The 17,121-nt window shown below is 39.7% G+C and overlaps 1 non-coding gene across 1 annotated transcript; it reads left to right on the top strand.

Moving 5' to 3' along the window:
- Positions 1–2,976: 2,976 nt before the first annotated feature.
- On the top strand, positions 2,977–3,113 carry LOC114817418. The gene has a single exon (XR_003765277.1). It is a non-coding gene; the product is annotated as a small nucleolar RNA SNORA7 (small nucleolar RNA).
- The last annotated feature ends 14,008 nt before the right edge of the window (positions 3,114–17,121 follow it).

Below are 17,121 nucleotides of genomic sequence, written 5' to 3'. Positions count from 1 at the left end.
CATCCCAGTCTGCACACTTAATTCCTCTGGTGCTAACCTTCTCATTGTGCCTCGATCTTGCCTGTCTTGCTGCCGTCCCCTGGCCCATGTCCTAATCTCTGGCCTGGAAAGCCCTCCCTCCTCCAATCCACCTATCACTCTCCCCCGTTTTCAAAGCCCTAATGAAGGTGTATCTCCTCTAAGAGGTCTTCCCAGACTAAGCCCCTCTTATCCTCAGCTCTTTCTCCCTTTCATGTCACCACAACTTGTTCTCTTTGCTCATCCTCCCTCTCCCCGTCCACAGCACTTATGTATATATGTACATATCTATAATTCTATTAATTTATATTGATGCTTGTTTAGTTATATTGATGTCTGCCTCCCCCACTCCACACTGTGAGCCCATTGTGGGCAGGAAATGTCTCTCTTTATATGGTGTATTGTACTTTCCAAGTGCTTAGTTCAGTGCTCTGCACACAACAACAACTCAATAAATACCATTGATTGATTGGATTTAATATCTAGTGTAGAGGATTAAAATATTGGTATTACTGTTTCATCATTTATGTACAGTTTGGTTGATATAAACGACTGCATCACCAATTTCGGAAGAAGCCCTGTCTCAACCCTTTGTCAGTCTAAGAGATCCAGGATCTACTTTCAGCCCTATTTCTGCTTTCCTGTGTAACTCTGGGCAAATCACTTAACTCCTGGGCCTCACATTTTGCTATCAACAAAATGGGAGCGATAAAGCTTTGGTCCATCTCTATCAAGTAGATACTGACAGGAAAAAATGTACTAGGGAATGCCAAATGTTTTGAACTCTTTGAAAGACAATCTCCATCATATATGGAAATAGTTAATTATTTTCATCATTATGAAAAACTTCCAAGTGGCTTCCCCATTGCTTCTCTCTAACAATTGTGCCCCAGTTATGGTAGATGTTAACTTGCCATCTTAAATATTGCTAACTAATGCTGCACATAGAGCACTGAAAATTTAACAATGCTATCTAGACAACCAAGTCTGGCTTCAAGGCTAGCAGTGTGCTTGGGATAAAGAAGTGAAAGACTTGAATTATAAAGTTATAAAAGAGATTAAAAGGGAATTAAAGGTTTCCTCAGACCAGTTCTGCTAGTACAATAGATAAAAAAAATAGGTTCTGGAGAAGTATAATAAAGGTTGTATAGGATTGTAATAAAAGCTAGACATGAGTGTGAAAAATTCATTAGCGGCTGGCTTGACTAAATTAAGCACTTTCTAAGGAGAACACTGCATTTTGCAATTCCAGTGTAAAGCTTGTAAAAAATAGCAAATTAAAAAAACTGAATGAAATCAATTGATTTTTCAATGTTTAGTTCTAAAAAGTAATTTAAATATATACATCAATTTTTGGTTCCTGAATATTACTCTTCATTTCACATTTTTTAAACTTTATATAATTCAGTCTCTCACTTAGTAGTTTTTATCTGCAAGTATTTAAATGATGAAACTTCATTCTTTCATTAGTCGGCAATGTTAATTTCAAAGTTTATTAAAATAATATAGCAGAGAAATGAGATGAGTGATATTGAAAAAAAATCCCCTATAGGTTAGAATTTAAACATGACTTTAAGCACTTTATAATCCATAGTAATCTGATTTAAAATGCTGAAATCCAGAGGATAGCATATTCTAGCCATGACCATCATTATGGAATAATAACTATTATGGCCCCTCATGCATCCTAGCACTCTGCCATATAACTAAATGAATGCAGTAGCAGTTTCAAATATCTAAGAATTTATATGCTCCTGGAAACTTGACAGTGATGGCTATGGCTAGATTTGAAAGCTTTACCAACCTGGGCATGTTAAATCAGATTTCAATAGATTATAAAGTGCTTGAAGCCATAGTTAAATTTTAACTGATAGGAGTATTTTTTTTTACTTTTTCGCAGCACTATGAGTCTCATTTCTCTGCTTTATCATTTTAATGCATTTCAAAATTAGCATTACAGACTAATGAAAGAACAAAGTTTCATCACTTAACCATTTGCAGATAAAAGTCCAGAGTGAGAAGCTGAATTATTGCATCTTTTTCTAGAAAACCTGCAATACATATAAGAGGTAATGTTTAGGAACAGAAAACTTGGTGAGTTTATAGTCACATAAATTGTTTAAAGATAGATATTTGAAAATGAAATTACTTCATTCAACAATGAATCTGTGAACTATAGTCTATCAACCAGTTCAGAAGACAGAGACACTAGGTTTAAATTTGACGAGGGGGTCTTAGGCAGAAAATGGTTGTCAACAGTGTTCCATGACATAACTACTGCTTTTAATACTCCAAGTGTGTTTTTATATTACTGAACTGTTTATCACCTGCTGTAAGAATTTTCTGATGAAGGATTTTTGAAAAGAAATTGATATTTCTCATTATTTCTGAATTTGCTCCTAAAAGTGTTCTAAATAATAAGATGTTTGTTGATGTATTGATACATTATTGGGCAGACTAATCCAGAGTCATCAAGAAAGGCAAAAAATGAAACTTAAATTCCATTCCAAACAGGAGGATTGCATTTAAATATACCTGACAGAATGAGGTGAGCTTCAGACTCAGGAAAGTACTGACAACAAAAGAATGGAACATTGATAGATCTAAGGACTGGATGCATCACCTTTAGACTTTATTGAAAGTTTTCTTTAGAAAGCATGGTTCCTGGGGTTGAGGGCTTAGACCTTTTTGAAATGTAGAGTTCCATGGCTGAGCAGTGCATTTTTTGCAGTGACTTTACTTAGGTGACATCCTTGAAGATGATATAATAGGTGATGGTTTTAAATATCTTTGGGACAATCTATGTCATTGAATTACTAGTTCACGTTGCCCTGACTTGTTCCCTTTATTCATCTCGTAATTTATTATTTATACTAATACTAATACTCCTCCTCCCCATCTTGTGGGCAGGGACTATATCTGTTATATTGTTATATTGTACTCTCCCAAGCACTTAGTCACTCTCAGGATTGTACCTGGAGATTTTCCAGTAATCTACCAGTTGCGGCTATGGGAAGGAAAGTCAAGCAGAGGCCTACCCATTCCATTCCTAGCTTGGGCAGTGGCTAGCAAGTGGAAGGCAATCTGTTACAAGTCAAAACTCACCTGTGCTGGGCAGCAGCGGCATGGGAGAGAGTTGAGGGTGGAGACTCAGGTTTACTGTATGGAAGAAGGCAATGGCAAACCAGTTCTATACTTTTACCAAGAAAACTCTACAGATACACTACCAGAACAACTGCAGATGGAGGTAGGATGTTCTGTGAGAGATGAGTCCATGGAGTCTGTAGGGGTCAGAAATGACTTGATAGTATAACACAAGACAAGACAAGCTCTTAGTCCAGTATTGTGTCACAATAAGCACTCAGTAAATGCAATTGAGGATGAGCCAGGGAAGAGGGAGGGAGGGAAGGAGAAGGGAAGGGAAGGATACAGGGAAGAAAAAAATTTAAGATGATCACAGGAGTTCACAAGATTTCCTGCAAAATAATTATCGTGGTATTTGTTAAGTGCTTTCTATGTGCCAGGCACTGTAGTAAGCACTGGGGTGGATATAAGCAAATTGAGTTACAGTCCTTGTTCTAAGTGGGGCTCACAGTCTCAATCCCCATTTTATAGATGAGGTCACTGAGGCACAGAGAAGTGAAGTGAGTTGCCCAAGATCATATAGCCAATAAGTGGCATAAGTGGCAAAACTAGGATTAGAACCCATGACTTTCTGATTATCGAAGTGTGTGTGTGTGGGTGATCTGACCCCTGCAACAGGTGGTCCCCTAATCTAGGCCACCACAGTGGGGGTCTCCTAGTCAACTGAGGAGAGCTGCTGCTCTTGCCCTCAACATCACCACTTCCTCTCTCAGGGCTCTGGGAAGGGAGGAGAAAGAGCCAAAATGCTGCTGTTCGTTCATTCATTCAGTAGTATTTATTGTGGGTTTACTATGTGCAGAGCATTGTACTAAGTGCTTGAAATGTACAATTTGGCAACAGATAGAGATAATCGCTGCCCAATAAAGGGTTCACAGTCTAAATGTGGGAGTTAGACAGCAAAGCAAAGCAGAACAAAACAAAACAACATCATCAAGATAAATTGAATCATGGAGATATGCACCTCATTAACAAAATAAATAGGGTAATAAATAATATATACAAATATGCACAGTGCTGAGGGGAGGGAGAAGAGCAGAGGGCGGGGGGGAAGGGGAGGGGAGGAGGAGCAGAGGAAAAGGGGGGGATGTCCTAAATAAAAAATTCATCTCTTGATACAAGGGCTTCCCTGTTTGTGGATATGACTAGTCAGAGAAGGCAGCAATATGCATTCTCCACAGCTCTTTGTCCTGTGGATCTAGGAGACTGTGGGTGGCCCCAGCTCTAGTGGGACTTTTGGTGAGCCTGTCTACTCCCTCTCCTCTGTCCCCCCTCTGCACCCCAAAGATCATGGGTAGCTGTGGGCAGCCCCTGCTCTAGTGGGGCCCTTGGTGAGTCCGGCTGCTACCCCTCCTTCCTTCACACTCTTTTCTGTCCCCGCCAAGGAGGCTGGGGATGGAGAATGATACTGATTTTGATTTTAAAGAAACATTCTCTACTTCTTTAACAAAGTTTTAATAAAGTTTCATAATAAAATCTTACATCAGGAACCAATAGAAAGATGTGGCTTATTTAGGCAGGAATAAATAAGAAGCAGCAGCTTATAATGTTCCTGTAAATTAACCCCTTCAAATGATTGGAGGAAGATCAGAGAGGGGTGGCTGGGATGGCCATAATTCAGTGAGATGTAGCTAAAGCTGTTCACATTTGTGTTGTATACCTCTTATTAGGCATTAAACAATAGGGGGACTAGAAATAGGACAGAGCCACTCATTTCTGCCAGAGAGTTTGCTTTATCTACAAGTTTTGGATAGGATGCTGTGGAGAAATTGAGGGAGATTTTTCCCATAATGGCTGGAATATGCTGGGGAATAAAAGTAAACTGCTCGTGCACACATGGCATAGGACGTGGGTGAGTGCATAACACAGGTTTCTGAAGGAACCCAACTTCTGAGCAATAGGAAAAGTATGTTTACCAATGCTAAGAGCAGAAAATAAAATCTGAATCAATCAACGGTATTCATTTTTTTGAGACGCAGACATTAAAATACATTAACAATAAGAGGAATGGCAGATTATGAGGCCATATTAATAAATGATATTAGGCAGCAAAAGGTTAAGTAACAAAGTGGTCAAGGTGTATAGATTCAGGTGCATAGATAATGCAAAAGGGAGAGGGAGTGGGGAAAAGGATTAATGGGGGAAGACCTTTTGGAGATGATATGATTTTAGCAGGACTTTTTAGGTGCGGACAATGGTGGTCTGTCAGATGGGAAGGGGTAGGAGGTTTCAGGCTAGAGGCAGAACATGGGTAAGGAATCAGCAGTAAGTTAGATGAGACTGAGGTAAAGTGGTTGGCATTAGAGGAGTAAAGCTTGAGGGTTGGGTTGTCATAGGAGATTGATGTCGAGGTAAGGTCAGAGGGGAAGAGGTGATTGACTACTTTAAAACCTAAAGAGTTATGTTACAATCACAACTCCACCAAGTGGCCTTTCCTGATTAAGACTACCACCTCTATGTGGATGATACCCAAATCTATAGCCCCAGCCCTGGTCTCTCTTCCTCTCTGAAGTCTCACACTTCTTCCTGCCTTCGAGATATCTCGACTTGTCAAAAACAGAACATTTTATCTTCCCAACCCAAATCCTGTCCTCCCCCTGACTTTCCTATCACTGTAGATTAATTCAGTAATATTTATTGAGTGCTTACTATGTGCAGAGCACTGTACTAAGCACTTAGAATGTACAATTTGACAACAGATAGAGACAATCCCTGTCCAATGATTGACTCACAGTCTAAAAGGGGGAGATAGACAGCAAAGCAAAACAGAATAAAGCAAAACAAAACAACATCATCAAGATAAATAGAATCATGGAGATATGCACCTCATTAAAAAATGAATAGGGTAATAAATAATATATACCAATGAGCACAGTGATGAGGGGAGGCGAAGGGGGAAGAGTAGAGAGTGGGAGGAAGGGGAGGGGAGGGGGAGCAGAGGTAAAGGGAAGTTCAGTCTCGGAAGGCCTCCTGGAGGAGGTGAGCTCTCACTAGGGCTTTGAAGAGGGGAAGAGAGTTAGTTTGGCAGAGGTGAAGAGGGAGGGCATTCCAGGACAGCGGTAGGATGTGGCCAGGGGTCGACCGCGTGATAGGCATGAACGGGGGACTGTGAGAAGGTGAGTGGCAGAGGAGCGGAGTGGATAGGGTGGGCAGTAGAAAGAGAGAATGGAGGTGAGGTAGGAGGGGGCAAGGGGATGGAGAGCTTTGAAGCCAAGAGTGAGGAGTTTTTGTTTCTTGTGAAGGTTGTTAGGAAACCACTGGAAGTTTTTGAAGAGGGGAGTGACAGGCCCAGAGCGTTTCTGTAGGAAGATCATCTGGCAGCGGAATGAAGAATAGACTGGAGTGGGGAGAGACAGGAGGAAGGGAGATCTGAGAGGAGTCTGACATAATAAACCAGTCTGGATATTAGGAGATCTTGTACCAGAAGGATAGCAGTTTGGATGGTGAGGAAAGGGCGGATCTTGGCAATATTGTGCAGGTGAGACCGACAGGTGTTGGTGATGAATTGGATGTGTGGGGTGAATGAGAGAGCTGAGTCAAGGACGACACCAAGGTTATGGGCCTATGAGACAGGAAGGATGGTCGTGCCATTCACAGTGACAGGGAAGTCAGGGAGAAGACAGGGTTTGGGAGGGAAGATAGGGAGCTCAGTTTTAGACATGTGGAGTTTTAGGTGGTGGGCAGACATCCAGGTGGAGACATCCTGAAGGCAGAAGGAGATATGAGCCTGGAGGGAGGTAGAGAGAACAGGGGAGGAGATGTAGATGTGGGTGTCGTCTGCATAGAGATGATAGTTGAAGCCGTGGGAGAGAATAAATTCACCAAGGCAGTGAGTATAGATGGAGAACAGATGGCACAAGACTGCAACCTTGGTGTTATCCTTGACTCTTCTCTCCTACTCAACCCACATATTCAATCCATCATTGAGTCCTGTCAATTCAACCTTCACAACATCGATAAAATCCACTTTTTCCTCACCTTCCAAACTGCTACCACATTAATCCAATCATTTATCCTATGCCCCCTTAATTACTGCATAGCCTCCTTACCTACCTCCCAGCCTCCTGTTTTTCCCGACTCCAGTCCATATTTCACTTTGCTGCCCACTTTTTAAGCCTTGTTTCCCCTTTCCTCAAAAACTTCCAGTGGTTGTCCATCCACCTTCCTATCAAACAGAAACTCCTCACCCATCGACTTTAGAGCACTCAATCAACTTGCCTCCTCCTTCCTCACCTTGCTACTCTCCTATTACAACCCAGCCCACAACCTTTGCTCCTCTAATGCTAACCTTCTGACTGTATCCTAGCCTAGTTTATCTCACCACTGACCTCTTGCCCACATCTTGCCTCTGGTCTGGAATGCCCTCCTTTCTTATATCTGCAGACAATTACACCCCCCTGCTTCAAAGCCTTTTGAAAGCATATCTCCTCCAAGAGGCTTTCCATGACTAGAGCCTCCTTTCCTCTTTTCCCACTCCCTTCTGCATCACACTGATTTGTTTCCTTTATTTATATCCTCTCCCAGCCCCTTGAGACTTATGTACATATATGTAATTTATTTATATTAATGTCCATCTCCCCCTCTAGATTGTAAACTCATTGTGAGTAGGGAATGTGTCTATTTATTCTTATACTGTACTCTCCCAAGTGCTTAATACAGCGCTCTACACACAGAAAGTGCTCAGTAAATATGAATGACTACTCTTTTTTCCCCTACTCCCTCTCTGTTCTGTATCACCTATACACTTGGCTATGTACCCTTCAAGCACTTGACATCCATCCCACCCACAGCCCCTTAGCCTTATATATATAATTTTTAATATATTAATAAATAATGAATTATTTATTAAAATCCCTTTCTTCCATTCTAGACTATAAGCTCCTTTTTTAAAATGGCATTTGTTAAGCACTTACTGTGTGCTAAGCACTGTACTAAGCAATAGGGTAGTTACAATCTATTTAATCCAATCATACTTATTGAGCACTTACTATGTGCAAAGCACTGTACTAAGGGCTTGTTAATAATGGTATATGTTAAGTGCTTACTATATACCAAGCACTATTCTAAGAGCTGGGATAGATACAAGTTAATCTGGTTAGATACAGTCCCTGTCCCACATTAAGCTCACGATTTTAACCTCCATTTTACAGATGAGGTAACTGAGGCACCGAGAAGTTAATTGACTTGTCCGAAGTCATGCAGCTGACAGTATGGCAGAACTGGGATTAGAACCCAGGTCCTTCTGACTACCAGGCCTGTGCTCTACCCACTAAGCGATGTTAGGTTGGACACAGTACATGTCCTTCATAGGGCTTAGAGTCTTAATCCCCATTTTACTGATGCGATAACGGAGGCACAGGGAAATTAAGTGACTTGCCCAAGGTCAGAGAGTAGACAAATGGTGGAGCCAGGATTAGAACTCAGGTCCTTCTGACTCCCAGACCCAACATCTATCCACTAGGCCATGCTGCTTCTCTAGCGAACACGGAGCTTTAGTTTCTTGTGGGCAGGTAGCAGGACTGACAACTCTGTTGTACTGTACTCTCCCAAACAGTACTGTGCTCTGTACACAGTGCGTAAAAAATATGGTTAATTGATTAATTGATTGAAGCTCTCAATCAGTAACACTGATTGAGAAAATACTTGATTAAAGCCAGTGGTAAGGAATTTCTCTTTTATGGGATTTTGCTGTTTCTGAAGTCCACTGGGGAACAATTGTTGGGCAGTGACCCAACACAGAGAATTTTCCACTCTGGCTATAACTTGCATTGAAAAGTCAGATCTTCAAGTAGGATGCCTGTGAGAGAAGACTCTCAAGAGTAAGGGAGAATCAAGCTGAATTCCATATGGAACATGCAAATTTCCATGGAATAATGATAATATATTTTTAAAACTTTTTAATCTACCAACCTGGAACTGAGGAAATGGGAAGGAATTGATAAGATAATAATCAGTATTTATAAAAATGATGGCTTATTTTATCACTTTCCCTTTGCTTGATCTGTGACAGCAGCTCTTGTTCCAAACTATTTTAAGAGCTCTGATGAAAATCATTAATGACTCAGCTGCACTAATAAAATAGTAAATCTGAAAGTCACATTGGATTCTTTTCTCAAACACAGGGGGAAATAATCAGTGCTTGTTGAATGGAAAGGGGAAAATTGGAAGGAAAACAAACTTTATTTTTAAACTCTCCAAATGTATATTTAATAGAAAAAAACTGACAACTATTAAAAGAAGTAATTGACAGACTCTCTGTGAGATAGTTCATTCTATCACCACCAAATATGCCATGAAAAAATTTATAACTTTCACAAAATATAAATTGGATTCTTTTAATTATTTTAAGAAGTTTCCTTGGAATTCACCACATCATTATTTAAGAGGTGGAAGGACATTCATTTCCTCATTGAACATGTATTGTAAAGTAGATGTGACACATTTATAAATCTTGGTGACTCACTGAATATCAGCAAAGTCCTGTGCCTTTCACATTAAGGCAAGGCAGTCTAGCCTGTAACTGTAATGAACTCTTAGTGATTTAATAAGGTATGCCCATAGCCATTAAAGAATTTTTTTTAATGCTTCACTTGAAAACTTAAAACAACAAAATCAGTTACAAGAAGAGAGTATCTTCTTAAGGACCCCACTACTAGTGCAATTATTCCATTCTGCCTCAGAGAATTCTGTGTCACTCACTCTCTCTGCCATCAAAAATGGTTATTGGTCTGTAATATTAAGTGTCCACAAAATTCTAGGTGCAATAGAGGCAATTTGCTTTGGAAGAGCTGAGCATTAATACGAAAAATATGGCCAGGTCCTTTGTCAGGATGGTTTCTTCTAAGAATGCAAGTGGCATGTTATACCAATTTTAGTTCCAGCAATAGAACCAAGTCACTACTAAATCTATTGGGGGACTACAGTGGAGTTTAATTATTTGTAGAAGTTCAGCATGTCAGGAAATGTGATGACCATATTTCTAGGATCGATGTAATCTCATCATTAGCAATATCTTCAAATATCAAGATTGTATGAAGGGAAGGAGAGTGGAAATAATATGATGGCTTAATTAATCATGACATTTTGCCTCCTTTAACAGGTTGTGTTGCTTTAAGTCAACATAGCAATTGAATTGTTCAATTCGCAGAATACCGAATTCAGTGCCATATTATCATCAGATCAGAAACAGTCTCTGTCCCAAACAGGGTTCACAGTCAAGGGGCAAGGTATTGGATCTCCATTTTACAGATGAGGAAACTGAGGCACAGATAAGGTAAGTCACACAGTAGACAAATGGAGGAGCTGGGACTGGAACCAAGATCTCCTGACTAAGGCTTAGCTTTTTACAATAGGCCATGCTGCTTTTCAATATTTTCTTGAAATTAAGTAGACGATTTGGAGAAAGAATAGTGGGGCTTCAATTTGAAAAGACCTTCTTGTAGACATTAGCTCCCAGATTTTCTTACGCATACCTTGATTATTTCCAAGAAAAAAATAAAATTTAAAATTATGGTATTTGTTAGGCACTTACTATGAACTACACTCTGTTCTAAGTGTTGGTGTAGATACAAGATAGGTTGGACACAGACCCTTTCCCATATGGGGCTCAAAATATAAGTAGGAGGGAGTAGTATTTAATCTCCATTTTACAGATGAGGAAACTGAGCACAGAGAAGGTAAATGACTAATTCCAAGGTCACACAGATGGCAAGACATAGAGACAGGATTAGAAATTTAGATTCTCTGACTCCCAGGCCTGTGCTCCTTCAACCAGGACATACTGCTTCCATAGAAAGAAATTACATACACCATCTGGCTTTATCATACAGAAGAGACAGTTCCAGCAGCCACTGCGTTCTTCCGCTGAACACATGTGCCCTTCCTTGTTATGTAATGTGCACAATAAGGCTTGCTTTCAGAAGCAGCCTGACAAATAGGTTGTAGCTGATTGACCTAAATGGGAAATCAAATAGCTTTGAACAGCTTGTACTTTGATGAGAGGATCTTTCAGCTGCTGGATCTGAAAGGTTGGAGATGGCTGGATCAAATTATTTCTTTTTCCAACTCCCTGTAGCTAGGAAAGAAGTGATCTATTTTGTCTGTGTTTAACTATATAATTTGAAAGGTTTTTTGATGAAGATTTTCCTTATTGTTTACCAGCTAAAGTCTAACTTTTACTTTGGTAAAGGTACAGGAATGGGACCTTCAAGGGTGTATTCTTGGCCACCTGGAATGAGATATAATATCTCAAAGGAAAATGAAGAGAGAGACATTTTTCATTTAATGCAATTCTTTTTTGACTTACGAAAAGCAGCTCTATGTTTCGTGGACACTCTGTTGGCTGAATCTATTAAGCTCCTCTTAAAGGATTCCAACTCAACCCCTTACAGGCCCAACAAAAAATGAATCTGTTGAACGGATCATGTTTTCCAAATAGTATGTGTGCACATCACGTGGCTTGAGGATCTTATGACTAGAAAGGACTTCAATTACTCGTGTATTCCACTCCCTTAAAGAGTATTGAATTGAAGGCATCTCACACTGTTGTCGATCTAGTTCTTAAAGTCTTTCAATGAAAGAAATTCTCTCACACAATGCTATGATTTGACTCACATTTTAACAACCTTGATAATAGAATTATGAGATCCTTCTTCCTATGTAACTCATAACTTTCCTTCTATCATCAAACCTCTATGACTTTGTGCTGTTTCCAGTGGCAGTGAAGATGACTGCAACTTTCCCACTATATTTTTCCAATTTTCACATATTTGAACCATTTACTATATCAGCAATATAAAATATTTTTATGCAATTTGAAATATGATGTTACCCCTCATCCTAGGGTAGTAGTGTTTTCCTTCTGACTCCTAGGCCAAAGCACCTCTGTGGATGACTCCCAAATCCATCTCTAGGCTTGATTTTTAATCCAACATGCAAATCGTATTGCCTGCTGGCCCCTCAAACACAGTGTATCCAAAACAGAACTTCTCACTTTCACTTGAAATACTGTCCCCTGACTTACCCTTTATATTTAGTAATGTGATTCTCAGTATCCCAGAGACCCACAACCTTAATATCATTCTTGAGTTTGCAATAATCAACCTTCACGTTGCTCCTACTACCCAATATTGCTGAAACCTCCTGCACATCTCTTAGATCCTCCCAATCAATCATATTTTTTATCAATCAGTGGTATTTATTGAACGCTTACTCTGTGCAAAGCACTCTTGTTTCTCACCTTCCTTTCTCTCCACTCAAACTGCTGCCACTCTAATATAGCTGTAGTTTTGCCTTTGCAAGACTATTTCACTGACCTCCTTGCTAGTCTCCCAGAGTCCCACCTCTCTCCACTCTAAACTAAACCTCACTCTACTGCATGGATCATCTTGCTGAAGTATTGCTCAGAATTCATTTTTACTCTCCTCCAAAACCCTCTACTGGTTTCCTGTCTCTATTCTAAACCTCACTCTACTGCATGGATCATCTGGCTGAAGTATTGCTCAGAATTCATCTTTCCCCTCCCCCAAAACCCTCTACTGGTTTCCTGTCTCTCCTAGGTATCAAAGACTCACCACTGGATAATTGGGAATATTTGTTGAAATAGTAAAAGTACTGAAATATAGAAAACTTTTAATCAGTTCATTGACTTCAGTGAATGTTCTGATTTTGAAACTATTTTCATTCAAACAGATGAAACCTCTCTAGTTTGAAATGTTTCTCCAAATTAAAAAGGTTAATATTTTGCCTCGATGTTAAAAAGATGAAAAGCTTATTCCATCAAATTATTTTTCTGCATTTTTTTTCATTTTTTCTCAATCAACTTTGTCCTAAAGTTAAGAAAAGAAGACTTCTTTCTGAGCTTTCATTTACATACTGTACTTTAGCTTGACTTCTTGGTAGCAGCCTCTTAAATTTATTGACTGTTAAGTCCCCTGAGCTATTAAAGACTATATGATTTACATTATATATTTTTTGACAGAGGTGATGACAACCCATTTTAAGATGCTTACTTCCTTCCATTGTTTCCCCATGAACAATTTATCTTACATATTTTTTTGCATAGTTAAAGTGCTTTACTGTTTATGGAGTAGCAGTCTGGGGAAGCTCCAGGGACACATTTGATGTAATATTCTCCAAGGAAATTCACCAAAGGCTAACAATACACAGTGATTCTGTTTGGCTGCAGTAATCTCGAGGCTGCAAGGTTGGAGTCACAGTAAGATTTGTGTCCTGAGTGACATAATATTTCTTAGGTGAAAGAAGGCAGTTTGGCAGTCTTAATGTATCACATTTTGGAAGATAGTTCATCTAAGACAAGAGTTTAGTGCTTAGTTATGGTGCCTGACCTGCTTTACAGATTGGATTAAATGTTTTGACTGCATTGGCAATGAACTGTATAGAATTAGGTGCTGTCCTTTGTGTTATTTCCTGTAGTTTACATAACAATCCCCTCTTTCATGCTATAGTTTTAAGCCACATCATTTTAATGGAATTATTGGTGGATAACATTAGTTCAAAGCCCCTCCCAAATATGAGTAGCTGAGATCTTGCCAGTAATTGTAAGTATTGTAATGGTATGGTAATCACCACAGTCAGGTCTTGTATCTTTCCTCATACTGACATACCCCAGCAATGGACTTACCTTAGCAAAACCATCATCATTTTCACAGTTAGCTTCCTTGGTGCACTACGATGAGCCAAGAACTTTGTAAGGTCCTGTCTTAGTCACTACATTTCACTATTCTGGGGAGAAACATGGCCAAGTGGAAAGAGTACGGAACTGGGAGTCAGAGATTTTGGGTTCTAATCCTGGTTCTGCCACAAGCCTGCTGTGTGACCTTGGACAAGTAAATCAATCAATCATATTTACTGAGAGTTTACTGTGTGTAAAACACTGTGTTAAGTGCTTGGAAGAATACAGTGTAATAGAGCTGATAGTCAAGTTCCCTGCCCACAAGTTATTTAAATTCTCTGTGCCTCTGTTTCCTCAAGTGTAAAATGGGGATTCAATACCTAGTCTCACTTATACTTAGATTGTGAGCCCCATGTGGGACAGAGATTGCGATGAATCTGATTAACTTGTGTCTACCCTCGCACTTAGAACAACACTTTGTGGTGAGCCCACAACAAGCTGCCTTGTTAGTGACTGTCATCCTGTGAACAACAAGGAAGAGATTTTGCAAAGGCAGTGATGGGCTCTCCCTAAAACAGGTTATTGCTGGCCTATGGGGGGACCGGATCATGGAGGGAGGTGGGGACTTTCTCTCCCTGTTCTACCTAGTAACAGGGCCTGGACCAATCAATGACTGCCACGTGAGCCACAACTGCCACCCCTAAGGCAGATAAAAGGAGGTTGCTCTGAGGCATCTAAGGCCATGAAGATGAGCACACACCTGGGGTAGCCCAGAGGCGAGCTGAGCTGTAGGGAGAAGTAAGCACTGAAGCAGATAGAAGTGTTGGCAGAAAGAGCTTCTTTGATCATAGACTGGTATGGGACCCTTTGTGGAGTGAGTGTGTGTATGTATGTATGTGTCACTCCTTTGCATGCTGATAAAACTAAGTAAAAACCTTTTCACACTAAGCTTGATGATCAGAGGTGTGGTTTGACTTCTACTATGTGTCACTGAGGCTCCCCTGGTCCAGGAAGGTCCTGGCAGAAACAAACCGAGGGCTCCCAACATGCTTAGCAAGTACCATTAACAAGAAATGTAATGAAAATTTAAGGAAATGGTCTCTGATCCTCACAATTTAAAGTAACAAAATAAGGGGATAAAAGAGTGTTTGCTCCTAGAGGCTGAGGATTATGACTCCCACTCATCCTTTCCAAGCATCTAGTACTGTTCCGTGCATACAAATATTGCTCAATAAATACTGTTGATCATGCTGACCAAAAAAAAATTCACAAAGTCTATGATATCTATTAATGAGTGAGGAACTGCAAAACAGTCTCCGTCCCTGCCTGCAGGATCGACAGGCTCTCTCTCACCTTTTTGGAGTCTGAGAGACCTACAACTCTGTTGTATTGTTCTTTCCCAAGCACTTAGTTCAGTTCTGTGCACAAAGTAAACACTCAGTACATACCACTGACTGCCTGCCCATGTTTCCTTCCCCTCCTCTCCAGATCTGTGTCAATGCTGGGCATAGACCAGTTGCTCAGAAAGCAGCGCCTCAACAAATACTTCTTTATCCAGTTGGCTTGGCCGTGACATTATTGCCTCTGTTGCTGAAGCTGTGCTTGATCCTGGGGTGTAGACATGACTCTCATGACTACAGTTTCTGTTGAGTCGTCCAGCTTAGGAACAGAAACTGGTCAAGCTCATCCTTCTTCGAGGCAGAAACCCCAGGTAGACCTTGGCCTATGTTTCCTACCTCAGCACTGCCTCATTTTCAACCTGCTTCTTGGCTCATCTACACAGCCCATACATTGCTGTGCTCCAAAGTGGGAGCAAAAGAAGGAAGAGATATGTAACTTTAAAATCTAAAATTGATCCAAACTTTGTTCATAACCTGATAATTTTCTGTTGTCAGAAAGCCTATAAGGGTTACATGATGAAGAGATTGGGGTACAAGTTTTTACAGACAGATTTTTATTCTAAAGGAGAGAAATTTATTTAGGGAAATGTCTTTTGAGTTGTTGCAAAGTTTTGATTAAACTTTAGCCTAAGGAATAAATAAACTATAGAGGGCTCTTTTAGAAATAGCTGGGTTATATGTACTATTGGGTAGCCCACTTTATTCTGATTTGAAGGGATTCTGAATTTCTTTTATTGGATCATTATTATTTTAGAATTATATAGCAGCTTTTATAGTTAAACCTCTTTGCAATCATTTATTACTTACTCCTCAAAATCCCCTGCACAACAGGTAGGGGACAAGTGTTTTGTCTTCTGGCATTTCATGGGTGTAATGTTAAATAACAGAGAGTAGCTTAATGAGATTTATTTTATTTTTCTTTCAAATGAAAAAGTGCACTTCAAATGAAGTAGATTTAATATGAAAGAGAACCATTCACTGACTAAATAAGGAATGAAGAGAGCCCAAGTCAACAGAAAAACTATTTTTGAAGAAAACAATGGTATTGCTTTCCATAAAAACTGCCACTTGTTTCACTGACAAAAGCTACCTAAAGCCAAAGATGGATAGGTGGAGCTAGCAGTACATAAAGACATAATAGAATTTGTCTTCTGGGTGCCTTTGGCAAAGATTCAATTGAACCTGTGAAGATTTTAATTTTACATCTCAGATATGCAGGATGTTACAGCCCTCCATTCTCCTCGTTAAGCCTGGGGAATGTATAAATGTTGCACCCATCCTGGTCAGTAGGACAGGAAAGCCTCGACCTGCTCTCCTTATTTTTTACTTTGAATTATTCTTGTGCTCTTTCTTTTTTCTGGGAGGTTGTATGTCCTCTAAATATGTCTATTGGAAGCAACACTTTTCTCTTTTGTCACACTATTTTCTGATGTTTTTTCACACTTAATACAGTTATCCATCCTGATATGGGAATACAATTTCTGTTTTTCAACATTTTTTCCCCTTCAATGTATAATCTGAAAACAAAATTAAGAATAATTGCCTTTCTCTTCTTTATTATTTCCCTTGCAAATGATAGCAAGTCACCTCCACTACTGTTCCAGGAAAGTCACACAATTTAAATAAATTAGGAAAATTGTATTCCCGACTTACTTTTAGGCACAACTGTTCTTTTTTACAAAGAACACAGTATTTTTGGACAAAGGTTTCCCCATTTAATGGAAGGGGAAATGTTGTTTTCCCAAGACATTATTATGAGGAAAACATTCTAATACAATTTTTTTTTGAATGGTACTTAAGGGCTTGCTTGTGTGCCAGGAACTGTACTAAAGCACTCAAGTAGATACAAACTAATTAAATTAAACTCAGTCTGTGTCCCATATGGGGCTAACAGTCTTAATCCCCATTTTACAGATGAGGTAATTGAGG

This window comes from Ornithorhynchus anatinus, chromosome 1 (assembly GCF_004115215.2).
Source record: "Ornithorhynchus anatinus isolate Pmale09 chromosome 1, mOrnAna1.pri.v4, whole genome shotgun sequence".
Taxonomy (NCBI): domain Eukaryota; kingdom Metazoa; phylum Chordata; class Mammalia; order Monotremata; family Ornithorhynchidae; genus Ornithorhynchus; species Ornithorhynchus anatinus.
Note: the sequence above shows the minus strand (reverse complement) of the source record. Positions and strands in the feature narration are given on the sequence as shown.